Source organism: Microcaecilia unicolor, chromosome 2, assembly GCF_901765095.1.
Source record: "Microcaecilia unicolor chromosome 2, aMicUni1.1, whole genome shotgun sequence".
In the NCBI taxonomy this organism is placed as follows: domain Eukaryota; kingdom Metazoa; phylum Chordata; class Amphibia; order Gymnophiona; family Siphonopidae; genus Microcaecilia; species Microcaecilia unicolor.
In genome coordinates this window covers 496,562,883-496,580,837 of record NC_044032.1, presented here as the reverse complement: position 1 = coordinate 496,580,837, position 17,955 = coordinate 496,562,883, and positions in this window count along the sequence as shown.

Genomic DNA, 17,955 nt, shown 5'->3' with positions numbered 1-17,955 from the left:
TGAAGTCACACCATGGAGTAATAAAGGCATTATGGTATTTTTGGTCTGATTTTACCTAGCATACTGTTTGCTTTTCTGGATGCCACCACACACTGAGCAGAAGATTTCAGCATATTATCTACGACACCCAGATCTTTGTCTTGGTTGCTGACCCCCTAGGTGGACCCTAGCATCAGTTCGGATTACTCTTTCCAATGTGCATCACTTTGCATTTGTCCACATTAAATTTCATCTGCCATTTGGATGCCCAGTCTTCCAATTTCCTAAAGTCTTCCTGAAATATTTCACAGTCCGCATGTGTCTTAACAACCATGAATAGTTTTGTGTCATCTGCAAATTTAATCACCTCATTTGTCATTCCAATTTCCGGTTGAATATATTAATAGCACCGGTCCCAGTACCAATGCCTGAAGCATTCCACTATTCACCCTCCTCTATTGAGAGAATGATCATTTAATCCTGCCCTCTGTTTTCTGTCCAACAACCAATTCCTATTTCACAACAGAACATTGACTCCTACCCCATGACTCTTTAATTTTCTCAGGAGTCTCTCATGAAGAACTTTATCAAAAGCTTTCTGAAAATCTACATATACTACATCAACTGCCTCACCTTTATCCACATGCTTATTCATGCCTCATAGAAATGAAGCAAATTGGTGACGCAAGACTTCCCTTGGCTGAACCCATATGGACTCTGTCCCATTAAACTATATTTGTTTATGTGTTCCGCAATTTTATTCTTTTTAATAGTTTCCACTATTTTACCTGGCACTAATGTCAGGCTTACTGGTTTGTAATTTCCCAGATCACCCCTGAAACCCTTTTAAAAAATTGGCGTTACATTGTTACACAGAATTGCCAACATTACTTCTTTGTATCTCCCTTATTGTCATCTCTACTAGGAACAAAGAATAAATACATTTTCTCTTCTCTGTGGCAGTTAGCTTTTCTTTTACACCTTGGCAGCAACAGGCAAAAGAAATCCAGATATTCAGTGGTGGTATCTGGAATAGAGTGGCGTGGTGCAGGCACTATCCCCCGGATTCTATAAATGATGTCTAAATTTGTGCACACAAATCAGTGCATGTAGCTGATGTGGAGCGTCTGTTTACGCTTTCCAAAAATACTAGGACAAGGGGGCACGCGATGAAGCTGCAGTGTGGTAAATTTAAAACGAATCGGAGGAAATTTTTCTTCACTTTTTGAAAAAATGGTATGTAATGCTTTGGTCAAAGACATCGTAAAAATGTAAAAAAAACCAAAACAAAACACAATGTTAAGGTTTCATGAACAGTTTGTTCCCAATTAATACTATTCATTGGTCATTGGTTCACTGGTCACTGATTTCTGATTCTGCATGCGAGTGGGATACATACCATAGATTTGGGGTGGATAACCACTGCCCGTGTGCCAAATGAGGCAGTCCATCGAATTTTATGCACCCCTGAAACCATGGGAAGCATAGACAGAAAACGTCATTAATCAGAGTTCTGGCAATTGTAAATATTACATTTCTCAAATAATTTCAGAAAAACCACTCTAGCAGCTGCAGTTTGTTCCCACCATTTTTACTTTACTTATTTATTTATCATAGAAGGTCTATGGAGCTCTGTGCTTTTCCGGTTCTGACATTATCCAGCTTATAATTGAAAAAGAAAAACGCCTATATTGCGACCCAAATCGGGAGATAGACGTTTATCTCACAAAAACGAATAAAGCGGTATAATCGAAAGCCGTTGGACGTTTTCAACTGCACTCCGTCGCAGATGCGGACAAAGTTGATGGGGGCGTGTCGAAGGCATGGTGAAGGCGGAACTGGGGCGTGGTTATCGGGCGATCAGAGATGGGCGCCTTTCGCCGATAATGGAAGAAAAATATGCGATTTTAGCGAGAATTTAGGGCACTTTTCCTGGACCCTGTTTTTCCACGAATAAGGCCCCAAAAAGTGCCCTAAATGACCAGATGACCACTGGAGGGAATCGGGGATGACCTCCCCTGACTTCCCCAGTGGTCACAAACCCCCTCCCACCACAAAATATGCCGTTTCACAACTTTTTATTTTCACCCTCAAATGTCATACCCACCTCCCTGGCAGCAGTATGCAGGTCACTGGAGCAGTTATTAGGGGGTGCAGTGGACTTCAGGCAGGTGGACCCAGTCCCATCCCCCCTCCACCTGTTACACTTGTGCTGGTAAATGGGAGCCCTCCAAACCGCCCCCCCAAACCCACTGTACCCACATGTAGGTGCCCCCCTTCACCCCTTAGGGCTATAGTAATGGTGTAGACTTGTGGGCGGTGGGTTTTGAGGGGGATTTGGGGGGCTCAACACCCAAGGGAAGGGTGCAATGCACCTGGGAGCTCTTTTACCTTTTTTTTTGTTTTTGTAAAAGTGCCCCCTAGGGTGCCCGGTTGGTGTCCTGGCATGTGAGGGGGACCAGTGCACTACGACTCCTGGCCCCTCCCACAAACAAATGCCTTGGATTTATTCGTTTTTGAGCTGGGCGCTTTCATTTTCCATTATCACTGAAAAACAAAAACTCCCAGCTCACAAATTGTCGAATAAAACATGGACGTCTATTTTTTTCGAAAATACAGTTCGGTCTGCCCCTTCACGGACCCGTTCTCGGAGATAAACGCCCATGGAGATAGACGTTTTTGTTCAATTATGCCCCTCCATGTGATGTTGCAGCCCACTAGAGATAGTACTAGCATTCATGTGGCCCTCTGTGTATAAAGGTTGCCCTTCTCTGCCATAGATGATAGTAACAATACAAACACAGCTGGTGATTTCTAGTCAGGCAGCTTCCGTCTCTGCAGTCTCTCACATTGTCTTTCTAGAGAGATTCTGTTTAAGTACTGTAAGCTCCTAATCCGATATGGCTAAATCCAGAAATGAATATTATCTCTCCCTGACATTAATTCTTAACTTTTGACTAATATTAGCCTATGGCTTCCTTTAACTATTCTATCCTATGTGTGTTTTCTATACCACCATCTCCCCAACAAGGAATTCACAGCAGTTAACAAATTAGATAATCTCTACAATCAAGAGATGTACAATTACTAAGCATACAATCAATGATTTATCATTCATATCACAGTTCATATAAATAAGTTTTCAGAACCTTTTTAGAATTTAAAATATGATGGTAGATATTTCATTTCCATGGGTAACATATTCTATAGCCTTGTTCCTTGAAATGGGAAGGAATGTTAATAGATAGACTTAAACCTATTTGAAAAGTATGATGGAAACAAAGACTATGCCCAGAAGATATCACTAGAAATTTTTTTTGTTACATTTGTACCCTGTGCTTTCCCACTCATGGCAGGCTCAATGTGACTTATATATTGTATACAGGTACTTATTTGTATCTGGGGCAATGGAGGGGTAAGTGACTTGCCTGTGCTGGAGGGGGGAATTGAACTCAGTTCCTCAGGACCAAGGTCCACCACCCTAACCACTAGGCCACTCCTCCTGTAAGGCCCTCTGAATTCAACCCATAAATTGATTTAAAGATTACATATCATTTGCAATTCAACACGATGCTGGAACAATAGCCAATGAAGATCTTTCATTAATGGTGAGACGCTATTGAAATGTCCTCTTCAATAAATCCCCAATCCCCAATTTTTCTTTCTTTTTATTTATATTACTTAGGGCAAACAATCTCTATTTCCACATTACTCTTCGCAGCTCAGGCTGTCTTATCTATGTCCTGTTGTTGTATTACTGTGTGACATGCGTAAGATGGCATCCGTTGTCTACAAGAAAAGAAAAAGCTTCCTCACTTCTTCATCCCTCTTACCATAAACTGATTGTAAGAGCAAACTAAACTAAACTGCTTTCTGAAAGGAAAGCAGATAAATATTGAAACACAGATTTGACAGATGATATTCTGTCTATACGGTTCCAAACATTGTGTTGCTATGGATTCATGTCTAGTAGCAAGTTCATTTGTTGACCATGTAAACTTGGATACTGTCCTGTTATTATTAGGCTATGATCTGGCACTTTTATATGATCCTGCAACCTGCCAATCCCTTCTTGGAATGATGTCACACCAAATGAGGATTGTCTCAGGGATGACCTTTGGATTTGGATGATAAATGTGATTGTTTTTTGAAGTCAGAGAGTTAAACTCCCATCTGGCCTGCATAACTAAAGGCATTCTGTTGTGTTACCATCTGCTCCATACACATCAATGCCTAGCAAATTAAGGAATGGCTGTAGATTCACAATACAGCATTTTCTTTTTAATATAACTTTATGTACCTATATTACCAACATTTTATTTTAATTGTTTCAATGTTTTACTTTGAGGATTACTTTTGTGTTCTATTTTATTGTTTCCTTCTGTTTCTATTACAATCATGTCTTATGCTGCTGTTTTTATATTTTATATGTAACCCTTTCTTGCCTGGGTGAGCATCAAGTGGTCACTTTGAGCAAATTTTACAGTTTGTAGTGTGGTCAAGTCTGGGACCAGTTTACACTGGGAGGACAATTCACTCAGTCCATTCATTCAGCATTTTCCTTTCCTCCAATTAGTCAGTTCAGCCAGAAGTTGCAGTTCTGAAGCAAAAGGTTTTCTTAAACTTGATGATGCAGGAAAAAACATGGAACAACATGAGCATAAACTATACATAAAGGCAAAGGTGGTAAGAAAAATAGTCTGAATCACAGTCTCTATTAGGAACTCTCTGGGCTGCAGGTGATTCCTGATGAATGTCCTTGTACAGCTTTAGTCTCTCTGGACCCCTCCTCTAGAGGAAAGCAGCTGAATCTCTTATTATTTTCAGTTGGTCTCTCTGAGTCTCTACTCACAGTATTCTTAGCTAGTGGTTCCTTACCAGTAGAACTCAGCTTCAGGGCTCTTTATCCTTCTAGCTCTCCTTCAGACTCTCCTCTAGTCTCCTCCTGCTTTATAAGGCTTGATCTTTTACTCTTTCTCCCTTGCCAGAATTGTTGTGGATGGCTGGTTCCCCATTCCGGCTCTCTCATTGTGCAGATTCAGCAACTATAACGAATCTGTTAGGTGCAGTGGCTGTGATTGCCAGAGACCCTCTTCACTTTCAATAGATGTACTTTAGGAAGGGAAGAGCAAAGCCTCTTCCCCTTGCTGTAATGATGTGATGGCTTGGGAGGTTGGAGCCAAAGACAATTCCATTGGGCTTGGTACTTATACTAGCACATTCTCTCTTCCTACCATTGTCAGTCACAGCCAGGAGAAACAATCCCTTTTCCAGAAACTGGGGGAATATTCTAAAGCCAAAAGGGTAATAACCACTTCTCTAATAGAGCCAGATATTCAATGATAGACCATTTCCAGTGACCGGCATTGAATATCCGGGAGTTTTTTTAACCGCTAAAAGGTTAACCGGTTATGCTGATACTCAGTGTGCTACATGAAGTGCCAGATAGCATACTGTAGGATCACCCATGCTAACAGGCACTACATGTAACACAGTGAAGGAACACTGTAGAAAGAAAATAGGTAATAACCGCATTGGTGGGGCAGTTGTCCCAGGTGGTAGTATCCTTCTCCACTGTCACCTGGATTGGTGCTAGAATCCAAAATGGCACCATTGATCCCTAGTATTAGTCTTGCAATACTGCTACTAGGGGGGGGGGGGCATTCCATTGTACTCCTTATATGGTAGAATGCTCCCTAGTAGTAGTACTATAAGACTACTGCTATAGGTCATCAATGTCATTTTTAGATTCTAGTGCTGACCTGAGCAGCAGTGGAGGCGGAGCACTGCTGCTTGGGACCACTGCTCCACCAATATGGACCTCCGTACAAGTCCTGGGGACATCGGGGGTAGAAGGATGCTAGGTCTTTGGGGTGACAGGTTTTGTTTGTAGGGGGTGGGATTATTAAATCAGAGAAGGTTTGGAGGTAGCTTAGGGGAGTTGGGATCTGCTTTGTGGGGTTAGGAGGCCTGAATGAGGGATCAGAAGGTCTGATGATTAGTGGGGTTGGGTGTGTCATCAAGGTTTGGAAGTGTGATTGAGGGGTGAGGGGGAGGAGGTGAAGGATTCTGGGGGTATGAGGGGACCATGACCGGCTATCATGTTTCTAGTCACACTGCAGGACTGCTGGTATTCCTCTTGAACTGGCGGTAAGTTCAGCTGTACTAGTGGCAGTCATAACAGCTAGCATGTGGTGCCGACTCATTTGCCAGCTCTCTCAGGTGGCCAGTCCTTCATCTGCCCATGTCTGTTCCATCTTCCAGCCTCCCCCCCCCCCCCCCCCGCATTAGACAGCTAAGGTGGGAGTGTTAAAGTGCACTGCTGTTTTTAGCACAGGAGACAATAGCATGTACCTGTAATTGGCTTTAATAAGTCATGTGGTAAAATCTATATAGGTGTTTAACACAGCTTAGCGCAATCCTCTTGCCTCAGTTAGTTTCATAAAGGTTAAATATGCATTCTTGACATTATTCCTTTGCTGTTACAACTGTTCTTAGTAGCTTGCTAAATTCAAATTGCTTAGTAGGTATCATCAACATGTATGAACCCTTCCTTCATGATGCGCTAGTCAGTACTAGAAAGATTAACCATAAATACAAATAGTAAATATGACTTCCCCCTATGTAGGGATGAGGGAATAAATTTTATGTCACATGTTTGGGTTTTTTTTTTTTATTATTTTGTTTAGTTTTTATTTTATGGGGATCAAGATCATGTTTTTTGCTTCTTGAAAAAGGCTGTAGTACATCTGGCCCATACTGTCTTCCAGCTCCTATTTTTCAGTAGTCCCCCATATATTGTCTGTTTTCCATATTTTACTACTTAGCCTATACATACTGGACATTTTACTCAAGAGATCTAATTTTCCGGAAGAAATGTACCATACTGTCCACCTATTCCTCAATATTTTGTTCCAAGCATTCTTTTAATATCTACACAGTAACTTGTAATTCCTGTCAAATCTGTACATACAAGTCATTTCAATCAAAACAGTCAACTTTTAACATGATTACTGGGACATCAGCCTCTGGATATTCTATCACAAATTTGTCTTAATTAGGGCTCCCACCATGAGAATTTAAGCAGTATTCTGCAAAAATATCTTCATCACTCACTATAGACGTCACAGCCCAATAAATCCACTCAGTTTGTATTATTTTTCTAGCAGTTTCACTATAGGGAGGGCAGATTTTGATTCTGCACTTTACAATTTTCCATTGAGCTCTATACATTTTGTGGGATCAACAGTTCACTAAAGAGGAAATTATTACTAGCAAAATCTTATATTTGAAATTATGACAGAGAAGCAAGATGAAAAGTGCCAATCAAAATGGAATAAGCAGCTTTTGCCATCCTTGTCTGCGGATGTAAATAGTATCACAGCAGGTTATTTGACATCCTGTCACTGTTGATAGACAATTTGGGATGCATTTACTTCAGGCTGTCTCTGTGTTCTTGCATTTTTGAGTCTCCAGAGATGCCTGTATGTCTCTGTCTTGCCCTCTCTCATTAAATCCATGATTGGAGGGGAGGGTGGCTTAATAAGAATATGCTTTCATTTGAAATTACCCCTCCCCCCCAAATATCCACAAAGTTTCCTATTTTATTTCTTTCATGTTGAAAATGAAATGAAAGAAAAACAAATATTTTGTTCAATTTTTGTTTGATTTTCAAGATGCAGAAAAACACTAAACAGACAGCCTAGCCCCTCTCCCCTTCTAAAAAGCTTAGACTGAAAAAAATTAAAGACAAAACCATGCAGGCCATCCTATCCTCCCACTTCTGGATCCCCTCAGACCCCCAGCTTCACCATATCTTGAGTCCAAAAGGGCAGGAACAATCCACAGTCATTCCTGCTCCTCTGGAACCATATTCCAAGATGGCACTGGCTAACCAGTGGAGTGGAGGAGTGGCCTAATGGTTAGGGTGGTGGACTTTGGTCCTGGGGAACTGAGGAACTGAGTTCAATTCCCACTTCAGGCACAGGCAGCTCCTTGTGACTCTGGGCAAGTCACTTAACCCTCCATTGCCCCATGTAAGCTGCATTGAGCCTGCCATGAGTGGGAAAGCACGGGGTACAAAAAAACAAAGGTTGGTGCTATTTTGCAATACTGCTTTGTTTCAGAAGGAGTAATTGGGAACCAATCCTGTCTCTCTGGGATCCCATGAATGGGTTAGGAAACAGGGGGGATCTGGGAAGACTAGTGGAGGGGGCAGAGATGGGGATTGGGAGGATGAGAGAGTTTGGAGGAGCTTTGCTTAAAATGTTTGCAGGGGATGGGTGGGCTGAAGTCTCATTGCCTAGTGCTTATTGAACATTTATATTAAATGGTGTTGGGGCATGATGCCTGTGAACACAGCAAGACATCATTCCCATGTTCACTGAAGTCCAGCAGAGGGAACATATGGCGAGAGGAAGGAGTTCAGAAATGTGGAAGGGACAATGGCAGTGGCATAGCACCAATACTGACAGTACCTAGGAGGAAAGACTGAAGCGTTTAGGGCTCTTCAGCTTGGAGAAGAGATGGCTGACAGGAGAGATGATAGAGGTCTATAAAATAATGAATGGAGTGGAGCGGGTAGACGTGAATCGTTTGTTTACTCTTTCCAAAAATACTAGGACTAGGGGGCATGTGATGAAGCTACAAAGTGGGAAATTTAATATGAATCAGAGACAATTTTTCTTCATTCAACGTGTAATTAAACTCTGGAACTCATTGCCAGAGAATGTGGTAAAGGTGATTAACTTAGCAGGGTTTAAAAAGGGTCTAGACAGCTTCCTAAAGGAAAAGTCCATAGACCATTATTAAATTGACTTGGGGAAAATCCACTGCTTATTTCTGGGATAAGCAGCATAAAATGTATTGAGCTTTTTCGGGATCTTGCCAGGTATTTGTGACCTGGATTGGCCACTGTTGGAAACAGGATGCTGGGCTTGATGAACCTTTATTCTGTCCCAGTGTAGCAATACTTATGTCCTTATGTGACATTAACTGAAGTCTGTCACTCCTCCTTACCATTACCTTTTCTCTCCTTTGTTTTGTTTGTTACAGGATTATTTGTCAGGTATATTAACTTTGTGTGCCTCTTCTATTAATGGAAAAAAGTAAATATTGGAGTGACCAGAGATTGTTACAGATATGAAAAGTTGTTTTTTGCACAACTCTGGGTCACTAAAAGATTGTTTTAGTATGGAAGATAAAAATGCTTCCCTTAATTATGTCTGTGGGAGGAGGGGAGCAATATTTGCCTATATTAAAGGTGCAATTAACAAAATGAGTAAGCGATGCCAGAAAATCATCTGGAAGCTCCATTAACAAACTAGCAGGACAGGGATCTAACACACAAACTATAGGAGAGCCAACTTTGCACTGAATATCATGCACCTTACAAATAAAGGCCTTTTGTTGCAAATTTCACACATCCATGTCTTTAGATATCTTCTGAATGCCATAAAGTTCTTTCCATTTTAAATAACGTTCAGCAAATCATTTCATTTTCTAGAAGCACTAAAACTTAATATTTTATTGAAATGTACTCATATCATGAAAACCTTGTGGGGTAGAAAGTTTCAGCTTATTGCTATGAATGGACTACAGAGATCTTAAAGAACGAACTTTCAGTATTTTATTCATGTAGGCTAGTGCTAAGCCATACCCTAGATAATGTTAAAAGCAAAGATTAACAATTTAAATATAATCTTGGTTTAGATAGGCAATCAATGTATGACTATTAAAAGGGGGTCATCTGCTTTCTGCTATGACCACTTACAGTCAATTTAGATATTGTGTTGTGCAATCTAGGCAACATTTGCAGAACGTCAGAAACAGAAGGAAGCCTTTTGTGAGAAGAAGAGGACCTCGGCTGGCGGGGGTTGGGGTCCCCCGCCAGCAGTGGTGTACCAAGGGGGGGGGGCGGTGGGGGCGGTCCGCCCCGGGTGCACGCCGCTGGGGGGGTGCCGCGCGCCGGTCAGCGTTATTGGTTTCCATGCTCCTTCTGCCCTGGAACAGGAAGTAACCTGTTCCGGGGCAGAGGGAGCATGGAAACCAACGACGCTGACCGGCGAGCGGCACTCCCCCAGTGGCGTGCACCTGGTGGGGGGTTCTTTCGCCAGGGTGGGGGGTGTCCCTTCACTGGGGGGGGGGGGGCGCTGCACCCTGGGGTGGGACGCATCGGCGATCCGCCCCAGGTGTCAGCACCCCTTGGAACGCCACTGCCCGCCAGCAAAGGCAGGCAATGGCGGGTTGGCGGTGGGAGGGGGGCTCGAGAGGGTCATCGGCAGTGGGGTCCAGGGCCAAATCTACAGGGGTCCAGGCCCCCTTGGCCCCACGTATCTACGCCACTGGTGTAAATGCTTGTACTTAACTAATAATATTCTATAACCTGCATGCAAGTGCAAGGCATGCTCTGGAACTCCTACTGCCATAACCCTCTAGCAGTTGAACACTACAGAAATTATGAGCTAAGATTAGAGAATACCTGCTGAGTAGTGTTAAGTGTATAGCTGCAAATTAGTGCTGTTTAGCACCCAATAACTTCAGTTACACCAATTAATGATTATTGATGCTAATTAGCACCTAATTTAACAATGAGGTCACTTGCAGAACTGTAGGTATTCTATAACCTGCACACACAATTATACATGCTAAGGATAAAATTAGATGGACAAGATTATAGAATTAGGGGGGCATATGTCTTTATCATTACCTCCTATCCATAGTAGAATTATTTTTTCAGAGTTATTCATAAGATAGTTGCATAAGAACATAAACATTCCCATACTGGGAAAGACTGAAGATCCATCAAGTCCAGTATCCTGTTTCTGAGAAGTTCTGAGAGAAGAGGACATTTCTCCGGTAAGTGAAAACTATTTTGCTTTGTGCTTTGGGAACTTAAAGATTGGGGTTTAAAGGAGGAATTTTTAGTTAGTGATAGGCAAAATAAAAATATAAAAAAGCAAATTTTATCAACTAATCTCCATAGTGTTTCCCATTAGTTTAAAAACTTGAATTTTGTACCACAACATTACCAGATAGCTTCTAGCAGGCACTGCAGGATCTAGTTTAGCCTTCCCACCCCTAGGACAACTCTTCAATTATAGTCAGTTATTGTAATTATGGTAACAAGCAAGGAGTGCTCTTACAGAGTTTTAAATAGATTTCATTACCATCTAAGAAGGAAACACTAAATAAATCATACAATATATTATATAAACCAAAATACATTTTTGTATTAGGCTAATTTCCTTAATACTGTAGCAAGTTTTAAATTATTGAAAAACTCAAAAACACTAAGATGGAGTCAGCAGTCCAGCAGCGAGAGGAGTGCAATCCAGTCTTTTGCATCGAGTGTCACATGTATGGTTATCTCCCAGTTGGTGAGATGTCATATATGTGTGCCCGATGCAAAGAGCTCCTAGCTCTCAGAGAACATGCCCGTCCTCTTGAGGCTTGAGTAGCAGACTTGGTGGAGCTGAGGGAGATAGAGAGGTACATAGAGGATGTTGTAGAGAAGTTCAACCTCTAGTCTGGTAGCCCCTGTGCTACCTTGGAGAAGGGAGGTCTCCTAGAAGGAGAGCATCATCCTGGTGAAGTAGGAAGTATACCTGTAGCCAGGATCTGCCCACCAGGGGATGTACTATCATCTTGCATCGAGGATATGTCTCCAAGTGCTGCCCAGGACGAAAGGGTTAGGACAGCTGTTGTAGTTGGTAGTGGACCTCACGCATCACCTAGATAGGATTTTAGATAGTGCTGGGGAGGAGCCAGCTGTCTTCGTACGTGTGGGTATCAATGACATAGGAAAATGTGGGAGAGAGGTTCTGGAAGCCAGATTTAGGCTCTTAGGTAGAAAGCTCAAATCCAGAACCTCTAGGGTAGCATTTTCTGAAATGTATCTTTCAAAGATATCACCAAACTAGGGAAGATAGGGGTATCCTGATAGTGAGGTTGCTAAAGAGACCATAGTAGATCAGGTGTCCCTAAATAAAAATAAAAATCAGACAAAAGATTGCAAATTAATACTGTCAAGTACTGAGCATGATGTAAATAGGAATGACAAACATAGTTTGAAATGTCTATATGCGAATGCCAGGAGCCTAAGAAATAAGATGGGAGAGTTAGAATATATTGCACTAAATGAAAAATTAGATATAATAGGTAACTCTGAGACCTGGTGGAAGCCCTTAGTGTATGCTTTCACGCTCTCAACATGCATAGCATGTTTCGCCCTCTGGCGTCCTCAGGAGAACGAAATCTAAATATAAAATTACAAAATATAAATTTTGATCACTACTATAATTTAAGTGAGCAATAAAGCAATACAGTAGTGATCAATATTTATTTTGTTCTCCTGAGGACGCCACAGGGCGAAACATGCTATGCATGTTGAGAGCATGAAAGCATACACTAAGGACTAATCACGAACATAAGCACTGAATCACAGCACCAGCAAAGAAAAAGAAAAAAAGAAAAAATGAAATGAGGATTAAGAATAGATGAGCGGCTGACTCACCCCCAGACACACCTAGCACCTTAAATGAACACAACTGCTGCAGAGGAGCTAAGTATTATTAGGGTCTAAGATACATTACCTATATTATGACTACTCAATATTGACCACGTTTTACAGTTTGTAGTTTTTGATCTCTCTTAGCTCCATCTGTTAGGTAGGAAGGGAGGGTCTGATAGTGCGATGATGGTGTTACTGGTGGTGATGTTACAAGCTGCCCTATAGCTTATCTCATGCACCTATTTCTGAGCACTATTACACTATATTGTACACTACTATGGGGCACATGACACACTAAGCTCATAGCCAGTAGATTTACATAGTATAGGTTTCCTATTTTCTCATATAGTTAAAATTTAATGCCAAGAAGTGTAGAGTGATGCACTTGTGGTGTGGAAACCCAAAAGAGAGATACTGGATAGGAGGGGAGATATTAGTAAGCATGACTCAGGAGAGAGACCTTGGGAGTCGGAGGATCTGAAGGTGAAGAAACAATGTGACAAGGCGACGGCCATGGCCAGAAGGATGCTAGGATGTTGATGCCTCTCTACAAGTCGTTGGTGAGGCCCCACTTGAAGTATTGTGTTCAGTTTTGGAGGCCACATCTTGTTAAAGATGTAAAAAAACTGGAAGTGATGCAAAGAAAAGCTACAAACATGGTATGGGATTTGCGTTGCAAACTGTACGAGGAAAGACTTGCTGACCTGAACATGCAGGGCTGCCGAGAGGGGGGACAGGGGGGACAAAATTCCCCGGGCCCGGACCTCCAGGGGTGCCCGGCGCTGCGCCGACTCCGTGGATGGTACGGACAGACGCTCCCTCCCTGCCAGGGCCCGCCCGCCGTCCCTCCCTCCGAATTACAAAGGCTATCTCCTATCTCGTCCTCGTTGGGGTTGGTTATGGCGACAGCTGCCTGCACGCAGTGAAAAGCTGCAGGCTCGCGCTTCAGCCTTCCCTTGTTGTCTGTCTCTCAGCTCAAGGGCGGGATCAGAGCTGAGAGACAGACAACAAGGGAAGGCTGAAGCGCGAGCCTGCACGCTTTTCACTGCGTGCAGGCAGCTGTTGCCATAACCAACCAGCAGGGCCGGTCTTAGCAAGTGCGGGGCCCTATGCAGACAAATTTGGTGGGGCCCCATCCTAGACCCGCCCCCACCCCAGCTCCACCCCATTGATAAGATTATTCAATTTTTAGAAATTTTTTTATTTATGAAATTTCAAATAAAGACAAATGACGCTAAACTTTTACAGAAAAACTGATTGAAATAATAAGCACAATGCTATCATGAAACTCCCCCCCCTCCCCAGAAATTATTCAGTTCAAGTCACTTCAATTAGTAGTTCCAATTCTCATAACCCCAGGGGGGTCAGAGGTGCGGACACACAATCTCTCCACTGCAAAACACTATACACAAACTTGTGCAAAAACACACTCATAACCTTACCAAACCATAACAGCACTAATTCCAAGGACAGGACGAGCTACAACCTTATGCTTGGAAAGGCAGAACTGTAATTACACCAGGCTCTAAAACACCAATACACTACCTCATGAAAAAACAAAACAAAAAGGGCTGCAAATACTACACACTAGCAGGATACTGCACCTTGATCACACATGAAAAACACATGACACAACAAATATGTAGGCAAAATACTGAACTGGAAAGTTACCTCAAGAAGTCAGACTCAGCATGCAGCAATACTAGAAAAATTGAAACTTACATGCAAAATATCACAGATGTACATTTCTAAAAGCTGACATATTCCAATTAATAAATTCTGAATAAAATACTTTTTTTCTACCTTTGTTGTCTGATCATTTAGTTTTTCTATTCGCTTTGGTCCCAGTGTCTTCTGTTTTATGCAGTCTTCTTTCCATTTGATATTTTTTCTCTCACCATGTCCACCATCCTCCTGTGTCCTTATGTGTCCTGTCTACCATCTGTAGCCCTGTCCCTATCCTTTCTACAGTTTCAGCATCTGCCTTCAAAGTGTTCCGATCTAGCCAGTAAATTCAGCAATTTTCCCTCCATCCATATCCAGCATTTCTCCTCTCTCCCCTCTCCTCCATTTCCAGCAATTTCTCCTCTCCCTGGGCCCTGCCCTCCCATCCGTGTCCATCCTTGGCCTTCTCTGCCCTTCCCTCCTCCATCCACATCCAGCAATTCTCCTCTCTCCCCTCCCCTCCATTTCCAGCAATTTCTCCTCTCCCTGGGCCCTGCCCTCCCATCCGTGTCCATCCTTGGCCTTCTCTGCCCTTCTCTCCTCCATCCACATGCAGCAATTCTCCTCTCTCCCCTCCCCTCCATTTCCAGCAATTTCTCCTCTCCCTGGGCCCTGTCCTCCCATCCGTGTCCATCCTTGGCCTTCTCTGCCCTTCCCTCCTCCATCCACATGCAGCAATTCTCCTCTCTCCCCTCCCCTCCATTTCCTGCAATTTCTCCTCTCCCTGGGCCCTGCCCTCCCATGTCCATCCATGCCTACCTGTCCCCCGCCCCCTCCATTCAACCCTATCCAGCAATTCCCCTCTCTCCCTTCCATGAACCCTGCCCTCCCATCCATGTTTCTCTCTCCCCCGCCCTCTTCTCCCCACCGGCAGTCCGGCACCAAGATCCCTTTCCTTTTTTTTCCCTTTTAAATTTACCTCCGCTCCTCCGGCAGTGCAGCATCAGTGAAGGAGGCGGCGCTCCAGTCCCTACGTCTCTACTCTCTAGCCTTCCCTTCGCTCAGTGTCCCGCCTTCTTCTGACGTCATTTCCTTGACGTCAGAAGAAGGCGGGACACTGAGCGAAGGAAGGCTAGAGAGTAGAGACGTCGGAGCGCCGCTTCCTTCACTGACTGGGCTGCTGGACGGAGGTTAATTTAAAAGCGAAAAATGGGCTCAGCGGGGGGGGGGGGGGGGCACCGGTGGCGCTGCAGGAGGCGGGGGTCAGATCGGAGGGGCAGAGGTGAGGCGCGCTGCGTGGGGCCCCCTTAAGTGCAGGGCCCTATGCGGTCGCCTCTGCTTAAGACCGGCCCTGCCAACCAGGACAAGGAAGGAGATAGCTTTTGAAATTCGGAGGGAGGGACGGCGGGGGCGGGCCCTGGGAGGGAGGGAGGCCTTGGAATTCGGACGGAGGGAGGTCTTGGAATTCGTACGGAGGGAGGGGGGCCTTGGAATTCGGACGGAGGAAGGGAGGGAGGAGGGCCTTGGAATTCGGACAGAGGGGAGGGGGTGGAGGGGGGAGAGGCAGTGACCTTGAGGGGGGGCGCAGTGACCTCAGGGGGGGGGGGGGGGGCTCAGGGGTAGCCTTGTCCCGGGCCCAGCCCAGTCTCTCAGCGGCCCTGTGAACATGCATACCTTGGAGGAAAGGAGAAACAGGGGTGATATGATACAGACGTTCAAATATTTGAAAGGTATTAATCCGCAAACGAATCTTTTCCGGAGATAGGAAGGCGGTAGAACTAGAGGAAATGAATTGAGGTTGAAGGGGGGCAGACTCAGGACTAATGTCAGGAAGTATTTTTTCACGGAGAGGGTAGTGGATATGTGAAATGCCCTCCCGCGGGAGGTGGTGGAGATGAAAACGGTAATGGAATTCAAACATGCGTGCATTAAACACAAAGGAATCCTGCTTAGAAGGAATGGTTCCATGGAATCTTAGCGGAGATTGGGTGGCAACGCCGGTAATTGGAAACAAAACGGGAGCTGGGCAGACTTCTACGGTCTATGCCCTGATCGTGACTGAATAGATAGGGATGGGCTGGAGTATAAATTTTAAGGGGCTTCAATGTTAGCTTCAGAATTTAGTACAAGAACAGTACTGGGTAGACTTTCTACGGCCTGTGCCCTGAGAAAGACAAGGAGAAATCAAACTTGGGTATACATATAAAGTATCACATACCATGTCGGGCAGACTGGGTGGACCGTACAGGTCTTTATCTGCCGTCATTTACTATGTTACTATGTTTATTATTTATTTATTTATTTATTTTAGATCATTTATACCTCGCTTTTTGCCACGTAACGCAGCCCCAAAGCGGCTTACAATGAACTAAGGAAAAGAATTACAATGACAGTTGAAGGCAAAAGGGAAGGGAATATAAATGCAAAAAGTTAAGCAAATTTGCAGCAGGTAGGGAAAAGAACACAAAAAGAAAAGAAAGGAAAGAAAAATAGGACAGAATCAGATCTTGAGTCGCCGAGACACAGAAGATCAGATCTTGCGGGAGGCCAAACAATGAAGATTGTCCCATCATGGCTAGGAACTGTTCTCCAGGTACTCCAGCAGACGAAACAGTGAAGGTGATAGGAAACAGCTCATCAGCTGTTAGTCCGTTGTAGAGGAGGCGGTGCTGGACGAAGGACGAAATGAAGAGGGCTCAACCAATTCGTGATACCAGAGGCGATCGAAAGCCAAGCGGCCCCCTTCAGCTGGGCGTCGTCAGTACCAGGAGGCAATGCCGACAGGGATTGCTCCAACTGCAAAAGTACTGGTCAGGCCTCCGATAGTCGGCGGTTGGGCTGCGGAACGTCAATGAGGAGCAGGGCAGACTAGGCCAGTCAATGGTTCTAGTATCACTCAGTCCTCCTTCTATACCACCACTCTGTGCTCCACTTCCGCTGACAGGATCGTGACTCCGCGGCCGCCGGCCTTCCTGTGACGGGACCGTAGCGTTAAGCGCGGCTGATGAACCCCGCACTGAGCCCCACCGATGGGTTTTTCTGCGGTGCTTCAGGACTGGACCCTCCCGGCATCGGCCTCCCTCAGTGTCACTAACGGTGACAGAAAAACAAGCAGGAACCGACCCAAAGATGATCAGAGCTCTGCGGCAGCCCACACGGGGTAGTGGTCGAAAAGATCTGGCCAGATCATGGCCACGCAACAGTCGATTGCGGCGATGGCATGCTACTATGCCTTTGAAGGGTAAGGTTTATCCCTATTAAGAAGGACAAGAAAATCACTGGAAAACCCTGGACTAGAGAAGTGCCAGAGCAGGAAAAAGTTTGAGATTCTAAAATGAGGTTCTGGAAGAGAAGTTAACCCCTGTTACAAGTTTAAGCCCAGGGGGAAGGTTAATGAGGGGAAAAAGGGACATGCACTATGCTTAGCATGTTCATATTGCAGCAATAAGCTAATAAATATTTAGTGCTGTTTATTGTGTGCATGCTTTGTTGTTCAGACTAAAGAATATAGAGAGTTATAACATTAATTCTTCATTGTTATAAATCCATCTGAGAAATGTTTGGCCATGTTTGTTTAAATACTCTTTATGGTCTAGAAGGAACCAAAATATTTTCTACAAGGAATTTGTGTTTACCCTTGTTAGTGAAAAGAGGGAAGTTTTGAATTAAGCTGAATAAAGAAGTAACATGTTAAAGTTGAGATCATGGTCTTCTATCGAGTGTCAAGGAAGCTTCTGGAGGGATAGCAGCCTAGGATGGATAGAGCACCCTCTTCAGGACAATACCTTCGTGGCTGATGC